This window comes from Dermacentor andersoni, chromosome 4 (genome assembly GCF_023375885.2).
Source record: "Dermacentor andersoni chromosome 4, qqDerAnde1_hic_scaffold, whole genome shotgun sequence".
Taxonomy (NCBI): domain Eukaryota; kingdom Metazoa; phylum Arthropoda; class Arachnida; order Ixodida; family Ixodidae; genus Dermacentor; species Dermacentor andersoni.
In genome coordinates, this window is record NC_092817.1 from 166,416,118 (window position 1) to 166,442,039 (window position 25,922).

General features: G+C 44.9%; 1 long non-coding RNA gene across 1 annotated transcript; it reads right to left on the reverse strand.

Moving 5' to 3' along the window:
• Positions 1 to 4,109: 4,109 nt before the first annotated feature.
• On the reverse strand, positions 4,110 to 8,674 carry LOC129382106 (uncharacterized). Its single transcript, XR_008610178.2, has 2 exons — positions 8,595 to 8,674; positions 4,110 to 6,270 (listed from the first exon to the last, which is right to left on the reverse strand). It is a non-coding gene; the product is annotated as an uncharacterized lncRNA (long non-coding RNA).
• Between the last annotated feature and the right edge of the window lie 17,248 nt (positions 8,675 to 25,922).

Consider the following 25,922-nt stretch of genomic DNA (forward strand, 5'->3'; position numbering starts at 1 on the left):
AAATGTCTTCTTTAGTTTCGAGCTTAAATTTTACCTTTGGAACACACGGAAGGGCTTGCCATTGCATATCTGCGTAAAAGGGAAACATGTTTCATGCGAAATCCAATTGAAGATTGATGAATGCAGCTTGCAGTGTGATATGACTGAATGATCCGTAAAAGTAACTCATCTCACTTGGTAAATATAAAGCACTTATTAGTGTGATGTACAAGATACGTTACACTAACGTGGTGGGTTCTCTTGCTTATACAGCAAAAGAATCGGTGCGCGAGAAAAAAATTATTTTTGCATACCCCTTGTACACACTGATTTAAGGAAAATGAGCTGGAGCTGTTCACATAATCTACTTATTTTACCTGCGAGTATGGTCAACAAAAATGTGTCCCAGCTGCTTAGTGGTATTTGAGATTATGTCAGTATTGCATATGTGCCTGTTGTCTAAAATAACTGAATTTTGAAAATGCTCGCAGGGATTTGATGTACATATCTGCAGTTTATGGATACATGTAAAAGACTCAGCATCAAGTGCAAGTGAACGGACCTACAGGCCCGAAGTCGATCATGCAAATAGATTCGCTGAACAAATTTGTGACCAAAAAAGATATTCCACATGAAATGGCATGCAAGGAAGTGTTGAAAATATTCCACAGTTAATAAAACGCCTATGCTATTAATATGTAGGTTGATACACTCGTTATGCAAAACGGAGGTGAGGCGTGCAGACAGGACACAAGAATAGAGTATTTACAAGCAAACATGCACACTCTAAAAACTAAGGGAGTGCCGGGCACTCTCTTTGAGGGAGTAGCTGCTTGTCCCATATTTCACTCTCTTTTCGAGAGTAGATCGACCCTCTTTGAGAGAGAGTAGGTCAACTCCTCCTGACAGAGTTTTGTTACTCCACCGCAAGGGATTGCTAGTACTCTTCCGCAGAGTGATAATACTCTTCCCACAGGGAGTGCTAGTACTCTTCCGCAGAGTGCTAATACTCTCCCCGCAGGGTTCATAGTACACCGCCAGACCGAGTACTTCTACTCCCCCAAACAGAGTGCTTGTACTCCTTCAGAATAGAGTGCTAGTACTCTTCCCAATACCCTCTTAGCCAAGTCCTGGTCACGCATGCAGGCAGGAAATCAGATCAAATTAGGGCCGCTGATATACTGTTCCCTAGGCGGCTCCTCAGAGACACTGGCCCGATTCCAAGCGGCCTTCAGAATAGGCGTGAGCAAACTTATGCAGGATTTTAAAGTCATTTTTTCCTGGCTATTTGCTGCCTACCGTGAGGCGTGACTGCTCTGAAGCGGCCTATGCGTATGCGTCACGAACGCCACTGAGGAGAAAAAAAAAGCGAATTAACACTTAATCTGCAAATATCTTCGCAAATTTCACAATCAGGAGTCACACAATCTAATTAGAATACAATTGTCAAGGGAATCGCATACTTATCAAGAATGACAATGCTCTATACATCATGTGAATTCGAACCCGCGTACACTCGCATTTGTACAATTCAAAACGCACATCATAACCATTACACCACAGCGCCGCCACGCCCAGTCGTGTTCTTTTAGAGGTTATATATATACCAAACGTATTTGACGAATCTGCTGTGGTGGGTGGGGTTTCTCCGCAGTGTGCTGTGCTGTTGTGTACTGGAATACGTGTGCGTTTGCATCATTTCCATTCCTTGCTACGACTACCGAAGGAAGACAACGCATACGACAACGTGAGAACTATTCACGGCTTGTCGTCACCGCAGGAAAATAACAAATGTGCCGTTCAGCTCATGATCGAGTGCTTCTCCAGTCCATGTTCTCCAAAATACGCGGATACAAAGTGTTGCGCCAACCATCCACGTATGTGAATTTAATTCGCGCGTATACTGGTGAGCAACTGCGACGCCAGTACCAGGCATTTCGACGTGCCTCACGCTGCCGTGTAGGCGTTCTGTTCAAGTGCATTAGTTTAGAGTTTGGTTCAGTCCGCTGTGAGCTGTTGTCCTGCATTAGCAGCGGATCGTTAGCGTTTTGAAGCGCATGCATTCCAGCATTTGGAGACTGCTTATGCCGATAGCCGCGTCAAATGCATTGGCACGCATGTTTAAATGACTAATGTGTCCACTTGTTACGCGTGCACTGCTCGTATCCTGTGGCAGTGCTCGTTCTAAAAGCTTCGAAGACCATCTACACTCATGCGTGTGTTCAATTGATATATGCACAGGATGGACTTGCCGGCTAGTTGATTGAGCATTTAGAAGAAACAGCGCAACACAAGGACGACGCAAAAACATGCCACGCCACGAAGCGCTGGTGTGGTTGATACTTTTTTTCGTCCTTGTGTTTGCGCTGTTTCTTCTTCCACGATACACGCACACCACAGGTACGCGAAAGTTTAGGAGCATAAGTGGTTAACTCTGTTTTCCCCGTTTTCTCTCAGTGTCAATGGCACAGTGCGTTGCCGGGAATTGTGCACGCTTACCCCCATATGCAGAAATGCATCATAACTTGAAGCCCATGCTTGACTTGATCTAAACGACGCAAGTCGTGAACGCACCAAAAGAAAGGCAGTGAGCGTCTTGGGGGACGTTCGCACCAGGCGTCGTTTATATCAAGTCAAGCATGAGCTTTGTATTAAGATACATTTCTGAATACGGGGGCTAGACATCTGCTTCTTCCAGAAGATGTCGAAGAAACGCCCGCCAAAACCAGGCAGATTCGTAAACTTAACTAGGCAATGCGGAGCTCCATAGAAAAAAAGAAGAGTGGTATTAAAAGCTTTCAGTATTTTTTTTTACTCCAAAATAGTTGCGCTCTCGTGGCTTCACTGTACAGAGATAGCGCAGCGTTAGCTAGAAAGCATGAGTTTCCTAACTCCATGCCAAAATAAGCTTGTAAAATTATTTAGGTGCTAGAATCCAGGGTTTGTAGCGATCCTTGAAAATCCTTTATTTCTAAAATGCCATGTTCAAGGCATTGAAAACCCTTGAATTTTTAGAAGTACTGGAAAGTCCTTAAACTTGTACACTTGGCTAGACTTAGCAGACATTGCCAAGCGCTTTTTTTCCCTTCTGTGACACTCTTTTGCATGTCACAGAAAATTGTCTCTGGAGGTAATAGAAGGAAAGCGACATCCTTAATGTTGAAATTACAAAGGAGCTGCAGATACCAGTTTTATGCACATGGAACCGGCGACAAATGTGCTTGGAGGAGCAGAAGCAGGACGCTCAACAGTTGAGGCATTCGAAGAGAAGCCGTGAAGAGTAAATTGAGAGCGACAGACACAATAAAAAGAAATTAGAAATGACTATTGCTTATTTGATGGTGAAAAAAGCTGAGGCAACAGATGACATCACATACACTGTCAAACCAAACAGTATTAAAGAACTGCAAATGTTGCAGGTCCATGTAGTTAATTGTGCTATTGCAGAAAAACTTTGAGCGCTTTCTTGAAATGTTTCCTTGTGTGCGTTTAGTGGTGGGCGGTGAAAGGCAAATTAGCAGTCTTTCAAATGTTTGAAATCACTGAAATGCGATTTGTTTTGTTTCCTTTTGTTTGCGTTAAAGTTAACGGTGTTCTTGAACAAGTTATTGCCTGTCCAAACTACTACACACATTGCACGAGGTCCTTGAAGTTACTGTGTCGGGGCCTCGAAAGTCCTTGAAAACCATTGAATTTTTTGCTTCACTATTGCTACGAACCCAGTAGAACAACTGTCATGGAGTAAAAACCTTGGCTGAACAGGGGCTTATACGCAGAGCACAGGAAGACTAGAAAAGCAGTAGTAGGCATGGAGGGCCCTGAAAAAAATGTGCCACATCCGCTCGTCTGCCTTATGTTTCTGCACCGACTGTCGCATTTTTAATAGAAGTGCACTTTCTGTTCTACTCCAATAAACGCAACATTACGAACTCCAGTGTGGGGCAGTCCTTCAGCCAGTGCAGAACTTTTTCTGTACATCCGAGTCAGCTCTGTCATTTTTCCAGCATTGTAGTACAAGATTTGTTAAACTGGTTTAGCAGAATATGAGCAGTATACTCTTAAATTAGCTGTTTATTTGTATGCACAAGTGCAGGTCCTCAGTTTGGTTGCATGACAAATTGCCATACCTCAATAGATACAAGAAACAATTTATTACAGTTTAATAAAATCCAAACAGTAATAATCACAACAATATAATGACATACATTTCTTTTGGTACGTATACAGCCCATGTCTTGGCAGTGTATAAATTCAACTATACACCGCAAGTACTGTGTCCTGACCACTATTATTCACATGTGTAAAACCATCACAGCAATTCAACAAATATCACAGTAATTAGTGACATACACTTTGTAACTGCTTTACATGAGCATAATGTATACAAATGGTCCCTGTGTACCTACACATGACTAGTGCCACCCGAGTACTATTACTCACTGGTGTAAAACCAACAAAGCAGTTCTTTAAAAAATATCGCAGCGCTTAGTGACGTACATGCTGTAACTCCCTTGTAGAAACTTAATACAAACACGTGAGGACACAGATAGCTAGCAGTGGGCATACATGGGAATACCACCGCCTCAATACTAATTCACAAGTGTAAAACCAACCAAGCAGTTCTTTAAAGAATATCACAATGCTTAGTGACATACATTTTCTAACTAGCTTATGTAAGCTTTATACAAACATGAGAACATACACAAAGCTAGCGGTGCACCCGCATAGAAGTGCGGCCATCTGAACACGATTATTTGCAAGTGTAAGCTCAACAGAACAGTTCGTTATAGTGACGCACATTTTGTAACTGCCTTATACAAGTTTAGTGCAAGCACAAGAATGCAGAAAAATATAAATTAAAAACTTGCTCTATGCATACACAAACAGATCAACACAAATGGTAAACACCGCTTTGAAGACAAATGTGACTGTGGCAAAGCGCAGTGCTGTGCCGGTTGAAATTGCCACCCACAAAAGTATTGAGCAATGCTTAAACCACAGGCAATAAAGTGCTGAAAGACTGTGTCTGTAACGTAACTATTTTAATTCAAATTTCTTGAATATAGGGCTCGCTTGCAGATAAGGCATCTGATCCGACTGACCTGATTTTACACCTGCTACATGCATACAATGCACTCAGATATAACTGGTAATAATAATTATAAAAGGCATTTAAAAACTTGATAGTATGATGAAGATGCATGACTAGAAAAGTTCTGTCCCCCTAGTACTTGTTAAAAAGGTGTAAGTACGACACATGTTCTTTTTTTCCTCAATTTTTGCATTAATGGACAGCCGGGAACCTCGAACCGACACAAAAAAAAAAGATACTGCTATGTTAATAGTGTTATGAATAATTTTTTGTGAAAGCTTTTTTACAGACAAGTTGCAGTCTCGTTTCTGGAGGTTGAGCTGTATCTTGCAAAATAACTTGAAAAGTGGTCACATGGGAGCATGACACTATATCATAATGTTAGTTTCAGTTGACTCTCTTGCCCTACAAGTCGCTGCTCACTGTGGCCAGTGATGCAACAGCAGTGTCTGTGTGATTTTCATCACACTTCTGTCCTATGCCATTCTTACCAGAGTTGGCGGCACATAGATACCCAAATTTCGATAGTGTTGCTTTCTCAGGTGGTTGCTTTTGATTTGCTCAATATCAGTTGGCACTTCAGCTGCATCAAACTTCTTTTTTATCACTTCAACAACAACATCAACAACAATCTTATGACACCTGTGTTGTCCTTCTAGTTGCCTACAAAGACCAGTCAATCTAGCAACAACACTGACAATCTCTACTATCTTGGAATGGGGGAGAGGTGTGTCCCACCATGTGTTCCACATTGTTGTCACTATGTGGGCTGGCTGGGGAGGCAACAACTGTAATATGTTTGCATTTGCATATATTAAAGTGATGCTCGTACTATGTTATAACACCTAACTTAGTCTTGCACTTGCTGCACAATAACAATGGCTCACAGTCGTGGTGAAAAGCTTTTGTATGTTGAGCAAATGAGTTGTATCCACTACAAAAAAAGTCAATGATAGCACACATGTTGCTCTACCAGGCCTGGTGTGGTTCCTTCTGACACTGCTGCTGATGCTGACGCGCTGCTGCTTGCCTCGTACACTGTTGCAGCTGCAGCAGACATGGCAGTCTCTGTATCTATTGCTGCCGTGTCATCTGTCATGGTAACTTCCAAGTGGTATCGGGCTCACTTCTGCAACAGATGTTGTTTGCCCCTTGAGGGCTCTCATGATCAGGGCCAATAATTTCGTAGGCATTGTCTCCTGCATCGAAGAACCAATAAGAACAGCATGAATTAATAAACATAGCTCTAAAAAGTACGGACATCAAGACTTAACCACAAGCTTTGCACATAAGTGACCGGGCTTAATGAATAATACTTGCAGGAGGAGTTACACAATCGTTTGTGTATATTACAGTAAAGCCTCATCAGAAGATATTCAAAAGGCACGGGAAACATGTCTCTCGAAACCAAAAATTTTGAGACACTGAGGAGCCAGACTAGATCACTTTATTATGCATCATCACTAAAGTATGTTTTGATATATCTGAAGGAATAAATGCTCAGGGTAGCTTAAAGGGCCCCTAAACCACTTCTCGACATTTTTTGAACATTTCAAGTAAACACGCGTATCGAAATCAGAATGCCGTCACGATCGACGCAGCCAAATGCCAGAGTGCGTAGCACTGCCGGAGCACCACAATTTGAAGAAAATGACCCCGTGCGCCTCTCTGGACCTATCCTGCACCCCCCAGTTTGTCCTGACGTCACCAGGCTGTCTCTGATGATGTCACCAGTTTCCGGTGCTGTCGATTGGTCAAACGAAAGTGTACGACTGCCGGCAAGGCCTGCAAGCAAATACACACACTCCTTCTTCCTCGTCGCGTTGCGCGCGATGCCATTGTGGGCAGCCAATGGGGGCAAAGAACAGAAACGCCAACAGAAGGGTCTCCCTATGAGGCTCTTCAACACGAGTCACCATACAGTTCCGTTGTATTAGCGCCACACCTCGCAGGACGACGGGCCAGCGCGGCAGCAACAGAGCTCGTTGGTGTTGGCCTGTCCCGTAACATTTGGAGGTGTACTAGGCAAGGAAAAGACGATACTGTCCATATGGCGTGTGCCAGATAAAAGAGTAAAATGAGTGGGGACTACTTCTCGATAATCAAACACACGTAGCTCCACTATTACTGCACCGTTTCGAAAAATTCTCGTGGCTACCTGTTCATTGCCTTATTGTGTAGAACTGCAACACCGCAACTAAATTTCAACCTCGGTGGTTTAGGGGCCCTTTAAAGAAGACATTCACAGCTTTTTAGTGACTGTAGATTGTGTTAGCTTCCTTCCCAACTTCTGGAATTTAAACACTTCACTTTGCAAGCCTTGTTGCTCGCAGTACCTTTGAGGTGCTCTTAGACGCTCGTCAGCTTCAACTGCCGACACTTTCTGCCCTGCACTGTCCTCGTTTCCCTCCTTTTCTGGTTCATGCTAAAAGAGACATGCGCGATTGACTTGTGTAAGGATTGCGTGATCCTTACGCCCTTCGGACCACACAAGGTGCACAAAGTGAATGTGTCTGGGTTGTGTCCCTTCGAAGTAGTGAATACTTAAAAAGTCATCCTTGGTAACAAAGGTGTTTCTTGTATACAGTATTGTTAACGTGGCAAACATCGGAAAACCAACCAAACCATTTTCAGATGTCTCTTACAACCAAGTGCATCTTGTAATGAGATTCTACTGTACTGAATATTTTTCAACTATGGATCATCTGCATGTACATATAGTCACAAAGACATGTTGTGTGGAATGGCCAATCGGGAAACAGTTCGTACTCTTACTTTTTCCCTAACATAAGCAGCTGATAACAATATGATAAAAAAGCAGGCAATAAGGCTAGAATGGAACATAATCCTTCAGCTCTAAACAGTTTTTTGGGCCCACATCATTCCTTCATATGACATAAGGAAAAAACTTGATTGCAGTAATGGCTGCATGTGATCTGAGTTGATTGAAACAAACTATACGTAAGGATGTCCTGTATGTAATTTTATCAGAGTGCTTTTTAGACGTCCTGCTGGTGATCCTGGCTGCGCGATGCTTCTCATGCTTTTCGGCACGATTCCTTTTTTTCTACTCCACTTTTTTTTCAGATTTTCTCCCCTTTCCCTTCCCCTTGTGTAAAATAGCACATTTGAAGTATCCAATCTGTTGAACTAACGTGTGTATCAAACCTGTTAACATGTGTGCTTCTCTGTGGTCTGTGTTGTATTTTTGCGCTGCACAATTCAATTCAAGATGAAAGATGGAACGTCCCTGCCTTTAGTTTAATTGTGTGTGTGTGTGTGTGTGTGTGTGTGTGTATGTCTCTCTCATGTTTTGAAATATATGTACATTCAGGAGTGCCTGCATGCCCTTCTCTCCTGCTCCAGTGACGAAAAGGAGAGCCTGTTTATGTACCATAGTAAAAAATTCAAAGGTTTTTCACTGTGCCCATTACATCCCTTATCATATGGATCTGTCACAATACAGAGTAGCAGTGGTCCATAATACTAGCCCATCCCAACATAATTATAAATTAACACATACCGACATGCTGCGAAACAGCTGTTGCAAAGCAGCTGGTGAAGGCAATTTCCGCAGCACTGCAGTGGTACAGCCGAGTTCCACCTGTATAGTGACAAATCCATATGCGTGTTAGCAACTCAGTAGTTGCTCATGGTTTCATAAGCTTTACACTACACAATAAAGTAATCTAGACAACTTTGTTGGAACAAATGCACATAATTAGGACACCACTTAAACACTAACACGATTAATTGCCCCCAATCTCTCACTCACTAAGGGATAATACTACTGAAACATCGGTAGAGAGCTCAGATTAACACAGCCCATAAAGGACAAGCGTTCTTTGAGGAAAACAGCTATAACAGCGGTTAGTTTTCTTGATCATTTTATGTGGTAGCTTTGATTTAAATGTCATGCAGTACTATAAAATACGAAGTGCCGCATTTCTAGCAGCAGAAGGCGTCGTCAGGCTCATGGTACAACAGATTTTTGCACTGTTTGTCAGTAAGCCGACACATAAAAAGAAAACCGAATTCACACATACATATACAGTGTCAAGTGCACTTCTCCTTCTGAAAACGCAGCCACCAGTTCCAATGTTGCTGAAAGGAAAGGTTATATAAAGTGCGAGACTGCATGGAACTGCCACTTATGACTGTAAATGTATGGTCTGCTGATTGCAGAGGTAGTCACATGCTATTTCTAGTCTCTTTTAGAAGCATTACTAAAGAATAAATTAAAATCTATTCATAAGTCACGAATTTCATGCATCCACAGTTTCGCTAAATAACCTGCGAGAAAAAGACATGTTTACCTGGAATAGCAACCTTTTTTCCTGCTGCAAAACTTTCCTTCGAAATAATGAAATAACTTGACAGCGTAATAATATATTGTGTTGCTTGCAACTACTTGCCGGCAGTGGCGAGTTAGTGTTTATATCCGACTCATTGGGCGACAATACTGCCAAACACAAATGCTTGACGAACACGAGAACACGTCCCTCGCAGAGAATAGCAACCATATATGCCTCTGTGAGACATGATCGCACCTTTGTGGTCAAAATGTACATTAGAACGACATCACCATCTCATTAAAAAAAAAAACCCTCCGTACAAGGCAGCCGCCAACTGCATAATGTGAAATTGCAACTGATGTCCACTTACTGGTGGCCTGTGTTTGAGTCACTTTTGGCAGTTGACTGGGTGCTGAGAAATGCACGTCCTGGGTTGTCCCTGCAAAACATACAGGGTTATGTCAAATGTTGAAAATATATATATGTCGGCATTTCGTCAGTCGCAAAACAAACGAGTAAACTAATAAACAACTGTAATGTAAACAGAGTACACATCATAAGTTAGGCTGTCAACTGTTAATGCATTACGCAAAAAACCTAATGCATAGGAAAGACTATATGTACACACACGAAGCTGACACACAATTTAATTCGCTCTAGGTTTTTCCGTGCAGTATATTCAAATTATTATGTCTCGTGGTTAGAGCAAAATTAGTGTAAATTACGAACTAAATTATCTACCCTGGAAACTTTTCTTCAATATGCACCTGTGCGCGCTTCGAACGAGTAGCGTCGTAAAATTTACGTACATGGCATTTAACATAGTTGCTGAACACGGATTTCCTTTGCCCTGTGTCTGTACAGTGAGCTACATATATCTGCCCCCCCCCCTTTTTTTTTGTACTAGCCATACTGCGTGCCACTGCACATATACGCACGTCAATAAACCTCACGACACAGAAATAAAAAAAGCGCCAATCACCCATGCCTGCATGTTGTAGTGGGCCTACCCTAACCAAGCATGGGCTGTTGCTTTTTATAGTAAACACAGGCACCGTGCTCATTGCAAGTATGTATCATGTCGCTAAGCAAATATGCAATTTCATTGTACCACTATTTTTTTATCACATGGATATATCTGTTGAGAGGCAAGACAAAAAGCAGTCACTTCTCAGAACTAATCAGCTTTCTTAAAACACATTTTTAACTTTTCAATGACACTTGCTGCTATGTGTTTGTCTCCAGAGAGCATACTTGATTTGACTTTCCAATCAGAGACATTACATAAATATACCATGTTAAGATGACTGCCTGGAGCACGTGAGAATTTTCATCTTCGTGTAACATACTGTATCTCGATTTTGTTGACATTTGGTCAATAGGTACACCCAATATACCCACATACTAGTTTTCTTGTCCAAATAACATGCCAATGTATTTTGATTTTTTGGCATTGGCTCCTCTGCACTACGTGAAGTCGCGCTGCACTGGCTCTTTCACATCCTCGTGTCCTTGCAGCTGCCTTCTTGCGTTATATAAAGCGGGTGCCTGAAAAATATCGTATGCAAAAGTCAACACAAGGGCATGGTGCAAAACAACATCAAGACAGTCAAGGCCATGGCAATAAAAAAGTCTTAGCTCTTAGTCTTCCTAGTGAAATGCATGCAAAACATCCAAATGACTGCAACAGTCAACTGCTTAACTAACTTCAATTTTTAGATTTAAGCAAAAAAAACAAATAAACCACAGTTCATCCTTGTTTTTCATGAATGTTAGAATACTCCTGCTAATGAATATCATATTGGTCATCTTCAGCCGTCATAGGTCTGTCATGAGTCTGGTGTATCGCAAACACCACTTGTGACACATCCTAAGCACGTGCCCAGTGTGCCCCCCCCCCCTTGGCACCATCCCTGGTCGTGCCACTGCTGAAGCCATAATTTGAGGATTATAGCTGCAAACATGATGTGCCTATAAAAAAGGGCAACAAGGCTTGTTATGGCAAGCTTACCCACATTTCAATACTAACAAGAAAGTTCACTGCGACCTGCATCTAAGCTTACTAAATGGCATGAACTTATTTTCATGCATGAGGTGCGCAGTGGAGTTCATTTGAAATCTAGGATTTTAGATTCTTGTAGGCATGTAAAAGTTGCAGTTAAACCGCAGTTATTAGTTTATTACACCAACCTATTGTTCTGTGTACGACAGACTGGTAACACGGAATTAAAGCAACATTTTGTTTTGATATTTTATTTCTCTACTAAAAATATTCAAGCGATAAACACATCTTGATCTGCCATGCTATAGCAAAATGCACACATTACGCTTGTAACCCCCAGAGGAAGGCTAATTTAGCTGTTCATATGACATAACTCTGACACGCCAACTCATATTAGCAAATGCACAGGCATGTCCAAAACAATAAGCGTATGCAAAGCGCCCCTGCAATTGTAATTCCACACAGCAGCCGTTATATTCGATGCCGATGCGTAACTAGCTGCTCGACAATTCACCGAGTTCGTAGACTTAAGCATCCTTTCAGTTTCGCACCGTGCACGAAAACCGCAACAGGAGACAAAACCAGACCTATAATCACACCATTTCAACATGAGCAAAACAGTTCAGTCTTAGGGATAAACACTGTGAGATCGATTTAGTGCGCGACGGCGACGAGCGACGGCTTCGAGCGACAAAACGGGCCGTCGCTTGAACAGAGGGCTCGGTTCTGGAAATCTAGAAAGCGTCGCTCGTCGCCCAGAAGTGCTATGAGCGACTAGCCAATAGCGCGAAGCCGGAACTGGATGTACATACATCGCTCAAATACTACCGATTGTCGCGCGGAACGAGCAAATGATTCAATTTTTATACGTGCAAGGATAAGAACGTACTGCAAGACCTCCGGAAATATTTTTTGCTACTTTTTAAAGTAAAATACATCAACGTAAATTACTAAAGCACGCGTCACGCGTGACTGCAGCCCTCATGCCGGCAACACCGGGGAGGCGTCGCTCAAAATCGTCGCTCGCACGGAGTACGACTTGTAGGCGACGAGCGAACGCGACAGCAATCTCCGTCGCGTCGCTTGTAGCTGCCGCGCGCAAGATCGCTTATATGGGGTTTATACTTTTTTCAGCATAAAACATGGATTCCTCATGCGTTTTCAGTAAGTTCAAGATAACGCGCCCAACTGACTTCTTGCAGCATGCCGCTGAATGCCTGCGGCAAAGTTTCTAACTAGCACTGGTGCTGCACGTAACTTCAGTGGTCGCAGATTCCCCCTGCGAGAGACACCGTCAAGCGCGCGGTTTATTTATATAAAAAAAAGCATGCTGCCAGCAAAATGACGCCTTCTGTTATGTGATTCCTTAGTTCAACAGCGTTCCGTACACGGTAGACTGCCAAACTGAATAAATTCAAACACACAAAACGCACGCTAATCACGCTCCGCATAGGCTCGGAATCACGGGCTGGTGAACTAACCATTTTAAGCGTCCTCTCGCCTGGCGTCTTATTGAACATACCATAGTTCTGGCAGCGTTTGCGATTTTTAAAGCTCTTACGGACAACGGCAAAGTGATAAAATCACATGCAGTTATCGCGACGACTGGCTTTTTTGATTGACATCGAGAGACAGCGCGTACGCCTAGTCCTTTGTCAATCGCGTCGCCTAAGCGCAGCGACGACTTCCTGGCGATAGCATGACATATACGGAGAATGTGCACCTAAGTTAGAATTCACTTACCGTGGAGGATTTGTTGTTATATCCAAGGCATGACGAACGACTGTCGTGTTTTCGTGGCTACGCGAGATGGCTGACACGATCTCCCTCGGCTGGCCTTTGCTCGCTGAAGGATCACCTTTCTCCGTAGCTGTGTTGTTCCGCGATCTTGAGCGCGCGCGCGCGCGGTGGAGCCACTCCGAGTGAAAAAGTAGAGCGCTCGCTACCGCGTTCCTTTGAACTGCGGCGGCCTGTTCTCTTAGAAGCAAAACGATGTGTTCTTTGCTCAGCGTGCATGAATGATACATTGCCATGTTCGGGGCCAGCCACCTACAGTTGAAGCAGAAGATTACGCTACGTTTTGTTTTCTATTGCCGCAAGAGTCTCTCTTTTCTATTGTCGCAAGAGTCTTTTCACTCTCTCTCTCTGAAGGGGAGAGTGAAAAGCACATTTCACTCTCTCCTTGGTGACAGAGTGAACAATGCACTTCACTCTCCTCGACATTTTGCGAGAGTAAAACGGCGCTTTGAAGGGTGAACCGGCAGCTTCACTCCTGCGATGCCCTTCCTAGTTTTTAGAGTGCAACACGAGCGCCGCCCACTTCTCTACTCTTGTGTCCTGTCTGCACGCCTCACCTCTGTTTTGCATAATGAATCCTTACCAACTAGCTCAGCTTTCTGTCGTTCTAAGTCTCGATGCACTCGATTTCGTCCGCATTAGGCTCTCGCCTCTTGATTACTCCGTGGCACAGAAATACTCGGCATCAGGCTGTTTTTCTGCTGTGGCCTTTGTAGAAGCATGATTGTTCAAAGTGCAACAATTAAACAGATTTTTTGAGTTGCTTGTGGCTTCGCCAGTACAATTCCGGTGCGCTGGTCCGCCTGTCCAACAATTTCCTACTGAAGGGAAACCTGCAAATAAAAACGCCGCTCCGCATGTAGAAAAATGCTCTACTGTGACGCTTCTCAAACGATTGTGATGCCCCACAAGAGCTGCCTACTCGCGTGATATTCTCAACAAGGAGATACATTCGTTTACTTACATGTGAAGGTATATGCCTGGGCACTTCGGGGCTTCGGTGGCACAGAAGGCACGAGTGTGCCATAGCGTCCGATGTCGACGCGCGATCGCATGTCAAACCTAAACTGTACGAAACTACTACGCATCCAAAAAACAGATTAGAAACCGAAATTCGCGTCATCCTTTATTAAATGAATGCGTAGTTCGTGATTTACATAGGTCACGGACTTAGTGATCGCTTTCTGTAAACTTAATATTAACCCACCACCTTCATAAAACCTCAAGTATGCGTTTTTAGATGACAAAGCATACGGTGACCTGTACTTGTTTTCAGCTATTTCAATAGTAATTGCGCTGGCCACATTGACCAGTAGCAACAGGGCGGCGCCCTAGAGGTTCCCACTTTTCCGGCCCAGCTTTTCCTCTAGAGTTGTTCTACTAACTCTATGACGTCAAGGGCGTGCCTCCTCTTTCGGCAACTATCTTTATATCCTCGATCGAATGCGAACAGGGTACATGCGGCGCATTCTTGCACCTACGCTTTCGCTCAAACGAACACGTTAAAATACAACAAATAAAATAACGAACCTTATTATTTCTTTAAGTGTCTGTTTTTCGTTTTGAATGCTAGAAATTTCTGATGACAAACGGAGATCGAGCAATTTATTAAATTTTGCACTTTTTGCCGCGAGTAGCGACAGTGAGGCGAAAGCTTAGAAGCGGATACATTGAAGCGGGTCGCACGCACGAGGCAGTTCATACGGTGAGAAGTCGCCTAGGGGCGCTACAGTGCTATTCTCAATAATGTCAGTGATCACCACTCTTTCTCTATTAGGTGAATAGAAACGCAGCGCCGTGGTACGACTGTTCATCGCAGGCGCCTTAAGGCCCCCGCTTTACCAACTAGCAACGATACACTAGTCATAAATACGGGAGCAACGGCCGTCGCTAAAAATGGCGGTCCGTCGTGCCCGTAGTGACGCAGTTTAGTGAAAATGTACCAGTTTATCTTTGTGCGCGAAGCCTCGGCGATGCATTGCGAAGAAGGGCGTACTTCCCATCGACACAATTCATCGCTTGTCATCGCAAGCCCAGTGAAAGTGCCTCTGAGCGCATGTACGCAGTATTTGAGTGTTTTGTGCGCACCAAGGTGATTGCGGATTACTTATGCTGGAGCCAGCAGCGATCGCAGAAGGATATCGTAACGACACCGCAGCAATTGCATTTTGGCAGGTGAGGGCTCTTGTGTGCGGTTATGGAATGAGACTTGGAACCGAGGAAGGTGTTGGAACTGTTGAGTGCGCAGTGCTTGTGATGAAGAAATGCCATTGCACTGGGTCTAGAAGAGCGAGCGATTCTCGGACGCTGATCGTGTTTACGACGTTGTGGCTCCGATACATCACCGATGACAGAGCAGCCATCTCAAACGACTGCTGCGATACGCACTCCTTAGCATCGTCGTCACCCTCGGCGCATCGATGCCTTGCAAGCAGCTACAGTGACGTGCCGATAATTATTTAACTGTGCGCTACGTCGCCACAATGCAGGCAATGAAACCGTGCTGTGGGGCCATCTCAGCACGAGAAGCCAGCGACAGTCAACGCTTTGTTTTTGATAGTAGTGCGCAGTACACCACCGATGACAGTGTGTTGTGCGTGTTTTATGTCGGTGGTGAATATTGTTGATGCCTCTCAGCTCGGCACCGCGTCGCTGTTGCCGAAAGATAAGTTGGGCGTGGCCCAACCGTGGTGGGTGTGCGCACAAGACTTAGATGCCTCGCGCGGGGCGTGACCTCTGTCATTGATTGGCAGGCGAACTCGTGCTAAACTCGTACATCGCGAAACCCCCTCCGAGTTCAACTCGGGAACATGGCGGCGGCAGCCTGTGTTATTGCAGCCAGCGGCAGCAAGCGTCAATATGACCGTCTGTACGCGTTCGCGTACATGACCGCCGTGGAGTTTCAGCGTCATTTTGGCCTGTCGAAGACATCAGTGCGCTGGCTGTGTGACGAGCTAGGCGAAGACTCTCTTCTGCGGAGACAGCGTGGCGGGCTTCATTCGCTCACCGTCGAAGAGCAAGTCCTCTGCGCCCTCCGTTTCTACGGGACTGGGAGTTTTCAGGGAAGCGTCAGCGCCGAGCGTTACATTGGACGTCATCAAACTATTGTGAGCCTCTGTGTCAGAGATGTCTGATGCGCTTATTGATGCGGCAGTACGGAAGCGGTGGCTGGCTTTCCCGAAGAGTGCGGCTGAGCGGACATTTATAAAAAAACGCTTCTTACTTCGCGGAAACATTACGAACGTAGTCAGGTATGTCGACGGAACGTACGTAGGAATTAAGGTGCCTTCCATGTCAGCGTTACTGTGTTTAGCATTGAAGCAATGTCTAGACGCACCATATTGCCAAATTTGTCACTTCTGTGTAGCCGACTTAAATTTTGTGTTACCGACGTCACACATGCGGCAGCCTATGATACTGACTTTTTCGCTAGTTGCTGACTTTTTACCGATTGTTCTACTTGTCTATCAGGGTGCCTTCCAAATGGCTCACTTTTTTGGGGAAAGAGGTTAATGAAGTATAAATAGATAAATGGATATCACAAATTGTGTGAAGTACCCTGTGAATGCTAATCTCATAATGAACTTGGTTTTTTTTATGAGATTACTTAGTACAAGATAGTTTGCATAATGCTGAATTTGGTCATGCGTCATCTATCGGCCGCACTATGAAACAGCAAGGCATTGCACAATTCGTTGCAGTGCGAGATGCGGATGTCGCGCGCAGCCGGTTTTGCCTATGCATTTATGGCAAAATGAAAATGCATTGAGAATCCTAGTGTGCTGGCTTGCATGAAGAAAATACTTCAGAGTGTTTGCTGTGTTCACTGTTGGTGCATGTTCCAGTGGTTCAGTGTATTTTCTTTTGGGGGGGCAGCGTTATTCTGTATGGACACATCGTATATTTTCGTCTCATAATGGGGCTCTAATTCTTCAGCAGTAGAACAATGCAGATCCAATGCTCTGCAGAACTCAGTGTGCATTACGATGTCGTGAACCACCAAGGCAAAATTACATATCGGGAGAAATGTGGTGCGGATGCCAATGAAAAGTTCGTCTTTAACCCGCCATGATAAAAATAAACATTGCAGAGCGAATAGACCTTTTGTACAGCTTTAGAGCAATGATTACACAAACTATGACATGCTCAAACGTGTAAAAGCTTGCCGCAATGCCAAAGTAGGATGAGCGATATGCAGCATATTTTGGCATTGAGCATGTCTTGTAAATGCAACTTTTATTGTAAGCCTCAAGCCTCGCTGTCACGCCTTTGCCTCCGGCACTCCCTTTACTGAAACGCTGCACTGTCTTTCTATTGGTGTCATGATGATGATGGTAACGGCAGCAGTAAGGCTGGTTAATGCTTGCCCCTTTGATTCCTGCGAGTTTAGTGGTACAGAATATGGCACGCGCATACACCTGTGCAGCAAAATTTTATGCTTGCGGTGATTTGTTGGAGAGCTAATTCGTGTTGGGACATTTCAAAGATGTGCGCCATTGTGGCTTAATAACTAGATCATTGGTGAGGTTGAAGACTCATATTGGTACAGAAGCTTGAAGCTGAATTGCACCACAATTCGACGGGACACAAAGAAGAGAAATACACACAGCAGAACGCTCTGCTGTGTGTGTTACTCTTCTTTGTGTGCCGTCAAATTGTTGCGCGATCCAACTTCAAATAGAGCATTGGGCGTCTTTGGTGCAGGACCGAGGAAGTGTGAGCTATTCGACACCATGCCAGTGCCTTGCCACACAATTATGGAAGTCTGAAGGTTTGCAAACAAAGCTTTGCTTTCAAATCCACCTGCTCATGTAATACAAGCACTGATTGAAAGAACCATCATACAAAAATAATGGTGAAATGAATGGCCTTTGAAAATTTGTATGTTGACACTAATGACATAATAGGTGCCACAGCGAACTCGACAATTGTACTGGACAGAGCACTTTGTTTCCTACGTGAAGCACAAGCTTTCATTACATGCTGTGCAGATAACCAAGCTCAGTTTGTTTTAACATGGTACACAGCATTCACTGTAATCTGTTTTATATTCTAAAGTGCAAAACACCACCTATTTTTCAAGGATGTCATGGGAATATTTGGCGAGAACTGTTTACAGCCCCTCATAATGGAAGTGTGGCCAGCCAGCTTTGCTTGGGTGCCTTTATAGATTTCTGCTCCTGATCATTGTGTGCTATCAAGTTGCTAAAGTCTATGCAACCAGAGCAAGGCATTACGTGATTCTATAGTAAGATACAACTTTAGGAGGCTGCAGAATCTGCACTTCAACGGCAGGTGAACACAAGCCTGCACCAACGGGCACACACTCTACACTGACATCCTGCCGCTGGACGCACTAATACCCGCTCATTGGAGAGGGACTATTTCTTTATACGTGGAGGCAATCGGCTGCTGTGCTTTGGTCATCTGGGCGGGGCCTCCCCTGACTTGTGAAGTTGTATCTGACTAGAGGATGCCGCTTTTCATACAACACAAAAGGAGAAAGTGTACAATTATTTGGCCTATGAAATGGATACATCACAAGTGAGCTATGCATGGGCTTAAGCTGCGTGAAAATTAGTACATGCAAATATATGACATTGTTAAAGAATATGTGGTATTGAACATGCATGTAATGGCATGTTTAAATCGGGGAGTGTTGCATTCATGTGCACAGTCTATAGGTGATACCATTATTAAGGTTATGCTGTTTCCTGTCTTTTCATTGTGAAATACACACACCGTTCATCTTGTGGCTAATCAACACCCACTGTATTCTTGCACATAGAACGAACAAACAGCACAATGACGTATATGCTGCATTAGTGTCTTTTTCATTTACACGGTCCAGGTTGTCTTACGTGTTTGCCCATTTTCAAGAGACATCAAGTGCATGTTACAAGTGTCCCAATATGCACAGCACAATGTTTACTGCAATAATTTTATTCATGCTCTTCAATAGCAAACAAGATAACAAACTGAAAGCTCCTTTATAAGGTGTGTTCTGGGGGCTCGACTGGAAAGCAGTGAGTGCACTGATCCTACTGTTGCAGAGCAGCCCTCTGGACCTTGCCACACTCTCAAGAGCATGTGCCTGGCGCTCGCCTACTGCCACCAGGCGGTTGAGTGCCTCCAGCAGCAGAATGTTTTGCTGCAAAAAAAATGGATTGTTGGAATGAATCAACCGCATATAAACCATTATTTACAAATAAAAATTGCACTATTGGTACTAACTGCCCTTAACTGTGGAAGCCTTTAGTGTATGCATAATAAAACAATTTGTCGTGACGACATTGCTTTATTTTTCATAACGGGTTGTTTTTTTCAGAGCCAATTGTAATGTTTATTAGTGTGCCAACAGCTGAGGTGTCCTCGAACCTTCACGGGTCTCTACTGTCCGCACCACAAACCTATTTTTGTTCACTGCAAAATCAATGCCGCTTCCTACAATCCCGTCTTATGCGAGCTGATTGCATCCTATGCCTACAAACACCATATTTTTGTCCCATTACGTAATTTTCTACCATCCTCGGCTGCAGTTCTCTCTCCTTGACATTCATTCTGTAACGTTTATGTAATCACCTGTTATGAATTGGCAACAAGTGATTGAAGACGTGCATGGCCTGCCCACCGACTCCATTTTTTTTCTTAATCTCAACTAGTATACAAGTTGCCACGGTTTACTACGCCACTGTCTTCCTGCCTTAATGCTATCTCCAACAATTTTTGTTACTTTACTTTCTGAGCAGTCCTCGACTTCTCAAGTTTCTTTGTTAACCTCCAGGTTTATGTCCCATATTGCATAACCCGTAGAATGCAACGATTCTAAACATTTTTCAAGGATATCGGTAACGTGGCGATCACGATTCGGTAATGCCTCCCATGTGCTGTTCAACCCATGAAATTTTTGTATAAGTTTCCTCCTTTATATCAGTACCTGCTATTGATATTTCACCTGGATAAAGATATTCTTCCATAGATTCTGCGGGCTGAATGTCACTGATGAATTTCTGTTATATCACTAAGTTAGTGAAGGTTACCTTTATCTTTTCCATAATCAGCGCACTGACAGAAGCAGCACCGGATAAGTTGATTGTTCAGGATTGTGCCGTGAACAGTAGGTACGCGTTGCGATCTGTAAAATCGCCTAAGCTATTTGCAGTCTTTTGGGGTGCACGGAAAGATTGCTCACAGAGGAACAGAACTATCCAAGAAATAGTGGTCATCGTCGCGCCTGATCACTACGTCGCGCACTGCAAGCTCGTTGTACGAGTTTGTTTACACTGGGCCTCTTCGATGTTTAGCCGCCATGTTCGCCCGATGAATGTATGTGATGACGCCACCACAGCGTTCCCTCGTTGTATAATGCGAAGCGTACTAAATTACAAATTAGTCGAATACACATTCAGTGTACATCTTGTAAACTGTAAAATACTTTTAAACCACGTTAAACTAACTAATAATATTGTATTAAATGCATTTGTTTTATAACTCGCTTGTGCGTGTAATGCACTCGGTGGAACGACAAACAAGTGAAAGAAGGCGCGACCATGCACCGACGGTATGATCACGTGAGCCCCAGTTTGTCGACCGCCCAGAAGGCAACGCCCAAGGAATGATAGCCACCCAGAGTGAATCTAGATAAGCCAATGAAACTGGAGGCTTGTCGAAAGATAAACTGTGTCTCGGTACCATTTGTGCTTTGATCTTGCGGTGTCGCCAGAGCTCGTGAAGATCCCGAGTTTCGCCAAACTCGGCGCATCCTGCATAGCACCCCAGGTCGGCTTTTAGACGAAACGCGAAGTCAACGTTCGACTCCCTGCCCTTTTTTGCATACCAGAACCTCTGCCGGAAAGCTTCGGGCGACTATTTGTACTTCCGCAGTAGGGCTTCCTTCACATCACTGTAGCTCTCAAACGCCTCTTTCGATAAGCAAGTCATTACGTCTGATGCCTCCCCAGGAAGCAAGGCTAACAGATTCTGTGCCCAGAGGGATCGCTCAATGCTATTCCGTTCGCACACGTGCTCAAAGTTCACGAGATATTTGGCCATATCCTCTCCGACGACAAAGGGTGGAAGTTGATCGCGTATTCTTGGACAGTTAGAAGTGAGACTAGGCGCCGGCGAGCTATTTCGGGTCTCCAACTCTTTCATTTTAAGCTCTTGCTCACGACAGTCCTTCTCTTTCCTTTCCCCCTCGCAACGTTCCTTCTTCCTCTTTTCCTCCTCGCGACGTTCCTTGATATCCGCCCATGCCTCTTCGGCTTCTTCAGCCGTTACGTCCTCAGTCCTCATGACCTCAAGGATCGCATTCTTTCTTTTGGTTGTGCCCAACTCAATGCCCAACTCCTCACAAATTAGGAGAAGTTCTTTGACCTTGTACTTCTCCATCGTTCACACTGTCCTCCTGCTGTTTACCGTTTTTGAATATACCTGCCGTACGCTACTATATTCCTACTAGTAAGACATCCGCAAGTATTTCACACTATGCGCTGTTTACCCCCTCAGTATCCCCTGGTTTTCAAAACACTCTCACTAGGCTTGAAACACACAAGGTTAACACAAGGCAACACGAAATCCTTCCCAAAGCTGCTATAACCTGTGTCAGAGAATGTCTGGTGTTTGAGGTAAACTTCAGGCACTCCCCGCGCCGAGGTAGCCAATGCCGGTCAATCCCACCGCTGCCACTACTATTACGACTTTGAGGTGGTCCCGTAGCGCTCGTCACCCGTTTCGTGACAGAGCGTTGGTAGCGAAGACTCCGAGTCAGGCGTCGCTGAGAATAACGAAAGGGACTTTACACACTATATACAGGTCATTATACAGTGCGACATCCGATCGGCACGGGGGCCGAGAGCTCACAGCAAACACGACTGCTACCGCACGGCGATGTCCGGCGAGACTGCAACGCGTGACACATCTCACTCCACTCGAAAGCGGCACTCAGCTCCCGGTGGGTCGGCGGATCCGGTTTTCCAGGCGGCGGCGTCGGGCTTATAATGCCCCGAGAAACCATTGTCACTCAAACGGCCCAATACAGAGCCAGCACTCGACGGTCGTCCGAGAGGGTCAACCAGCGACCGCGCTGGCCACCCGGTTCAATGTTGCCGCGCGCGGTGACTTCCAAGCAAAAGGGAATACGGCGCCGGGCTGTCTGGCACTTTGTTGCACGTTTGTACATGTCGCTCTCCGACGCTTCTCCTCAGGACACCGCTGCTTGACGGATCACCATCTTGAATTGTACAGCGAGAATTAGGGCGCTGTGCCTTTTGTCCCGGGTTTGTCCAAACGGCGTTCGCAGGATAAATTCTGCATCTTGTAGATTCGGAATCCGGGCTGGTGGTAATGGCACAACAGCGTTTATCCACAAGCCTAGTAGTGTGGATTGCCGTAAATTTTCTTGTGTTAATAAAATGACGTATATTATGAAGTAAATTTTGCACATGCATGTCGAGTCGTGTACTCATCGCATATTTGCGCACGAATACTTCATACACTAAAAGATTGCGAACTTGAAGAAATAATACGGCATTCGTGGTGCTCCGATGCTTCGACTTCAGGGAAGACTCCAGCGGTGGCCCCGTACTACGGCGGCAGAATGAAATTACGTACCAGCGACGTCATCAGTAAGACGCGTCAACGATAAATATCACACACCTCTGGTCTTGCACCCGTCTGGACATGCCGCATAAAATGCCAGCTGTTCAAGTGCGTTTTGGATTGTAGTGCAATAAGCAGGGTACGAATATTGTTCAAGCAGTTTTGACCAATGCTTCTATGCGTTCCTGTTTCGGCTACAATTCACGAGTTCCACGGCACATTCGATGATCAGTTTCGGCTCCGGTGCTTCGATTTCGAAACTAAATAACCTATGCTGCTGCTTGTGCGCCATTGCGAGTGTTTCACATTCTGCACAGTCAGTGTATACAGACTGAACACGGGTTCCGTGTAATCATTCTGACAAAAAAAGAAAAAAATGTTGAAGATGGTTAATGATTCATTCATTCATGGCATTAGACCACCCAATGTTATACATGCATACTAAGATTAATGCTTGCGATGGGGCTATTTGGATTTCACTGCCGCTGTGTTCTTTCCTTATACTTACCGATAAAGAAATTAACTAGGCTCGAGCGGACCCTGTCAATATCCGTGACGTGGCAGCGATCAGGCGACGCAATTTCAAGGCAGTGTCGCCACCCGGTAATTGTTTCTCGGTAAAGAAGGCGTACGGCGCATTATGAAGAAATACCCAAAGACTTAGCGAACTTCGAAAGGACGAAACTCACCCTCCCCCCTACATATATTATGGGAAGGCACTTCGGAATGTGTGATGGGCCAATGAGGTGACATTTTCTACACCAATAATCAGCGTTTCCCCTCTGTGAATAAATGCAAGTCTTTTAGAAGTCTGTATATTTTACCGCTATAGAACCGATGAAGTATTTCTAGTGTCCCCAAAACGACCGGTCTTGAATCTCAGCAAACATTGATTTACGAATGTCTTCGCATTGGCTGGCCCTTAACTATTTCTCTTTTCCTATTCGTGATGCAGCTCTTAATAGCCTGCTTCTGTGGCGAGCGTCGGCGGCGTCGGCGCAATCGAGCGAACGAGCGCCGCGAAGAATGAACGCGAACGCGGAAGCGAAGAGAGGATTAGGAAAGCGCCAGAAGAGGGTTCAACCGAACCATGAGACTGCAAGCGGAGGAGGAGTGGAGAGGAGAGAGGCCGCGCATGCGCAGAGTTACGGCATCCGCAACCGCGTGCGCGGTCTCATCTGCGCTTCCGAGGGGAAGCCACGGTGCCGTGAGATGGGGAGGGCTACGCTCGTCCGCAGCGTATGCTGCTCAGGTCAGGAGGTCACACCAGCGTGTGTGGTGAATATCACAGCTCCTGCAAGGGGCGATGGCGAGCAGCAACGAGTTGGGCTCAACATGACGCTCCTTTGGGCGTTGCCGATGTTAACATAGGTGGTACGACTAATCCGTGACGGAACCGCCTCTCTCGTCGTTGGTGAAACGAAAACTTGAGAAGCGTAGGACGGCACAAGACGGGCTGTGCGGCGACGGCGGCGACGATATGGCGCCAGAGTAGCGCGCGCCGTCTGTACGGAAACAAAGCGCTGCATGAGCGGAAGTCCATGTGCGGCGGCACCTGTGGATCTCATCCACGCATCACCCACGCGCTGCCTCTCGCGATCTCTCGATTAGCCATGCATACGCTCCCAACTTCGCTCCGTTTGGATCGTGCCGCACGAGACAGATTGTTTGCTCCCGTCAACGTGTCGTGAAATTACAACATGTGTAGAGCTCCGCTCAAATTTCGCATTAGGGGGTATCCTAATCATCTGTGATTTTTTCTTTCATCGTCTTTCTGTTCGCCCTTCTCCGAGCGTAGGATTATCAATTGGGCACCGCCTTGTTTGCCTTTCCTTCATCGTTTCTCTCTCTTTTCGCTGCCATGCCGTCGTCACCGTTCCGTCGTCGGTCCGTCTTTGTCATGCCTTTCATCGTTGTCATGCGTGGTATTCGCCTGTACGAGAGCGACAGGTTTTCGCAGAGCGTCGCGTTAACCTTTGCGAGATTTAAAATAAAGTTGTTTCCATCCATCAATTCCCATGTATAGCGCGCGGGTACCGCATAAACTTATAGCCTAATGACTCGCTGTAGAATAACCAGAGCCGCGACCTTGTGATTCGAAGCACATCTGCTCGGCTCTGGCCAGGTGGTGGGTCTGAATTCTAGAGCTAGATTAGGTGTAGGGGGTGTTTGATGGTAGCGCACCCACAAAGCCGTTGCCGGAATTTGAATCCGCTAGCCGGTGGGATGATGGCGTGGATCCTCGGCCTGATGAGTGATCGAGATTGAAGTGCGCTGTCGCTGGCCAGACGTGCTTAGGAGAAGGCAGAGTATGGCTCAGCTTCAACCCAGCCCAGTTGGGTGACCGCCACGGTGACGCGACGGATTGGTGTTGATGTCCCACTGTCAATCTTTCTATTTGTTCTCTTTTGGTTGTTATTATTATTACTATTATCATCATTATTATTATTTATTATTATAATTATTATTATTATTATTATAAATATTATTATTATTATTATGCGGGGAGTGCTTGAAGCTTGCTTTCCCTCTGCCGCGGGTCAATATGCCCGGTGTGTCATTACCTCCGGAAGTGGACCACATTTTTGCCCAGGGACACGACAGATGCATACCTGGGTAGAGGTACACAGCTTCGCTGTAAACTTCGGGCCCCTAATGAACAATCTGCCTTCAAAATTCGTTAGAATATACCTTTCTCTTTCAAATGGAACAGATTTCATTTAAATTAGTCCAGGAGCTGTTTCATAATAGCGTTTCGAGCTAAAGGTCCTAATAATAAGGTTCAGAAGCATTTACTGAGTCAGAACTTCTCGAATGCGTAGAAGCACTTTAGACTACGTTACGTAACACTGACGTCTGGCACTGAAGTTTCGGCGTGAAGTTCAAAAATGAAACTTTGACTTTAAATTTACCTTTTGATAATAAAGCTGCTGCCTTGAAATTTACAATACTAGAGTTTTGAAAGAGTACTTAATAGTCTAGGTATTACCTGTGTGCGAAATATAATTTTTAAAGCCAAATGGAAGACTAATCGATGGCTGCTGGAAGCTCCCTCGACTCGATTATCGAATACGTTTCGAAGCACAACCGTTTTCACCACAGACATAAAACACATATATCGGTTGGTTTTCTCTTTCTTTCTTCAAGAACAAAAAGA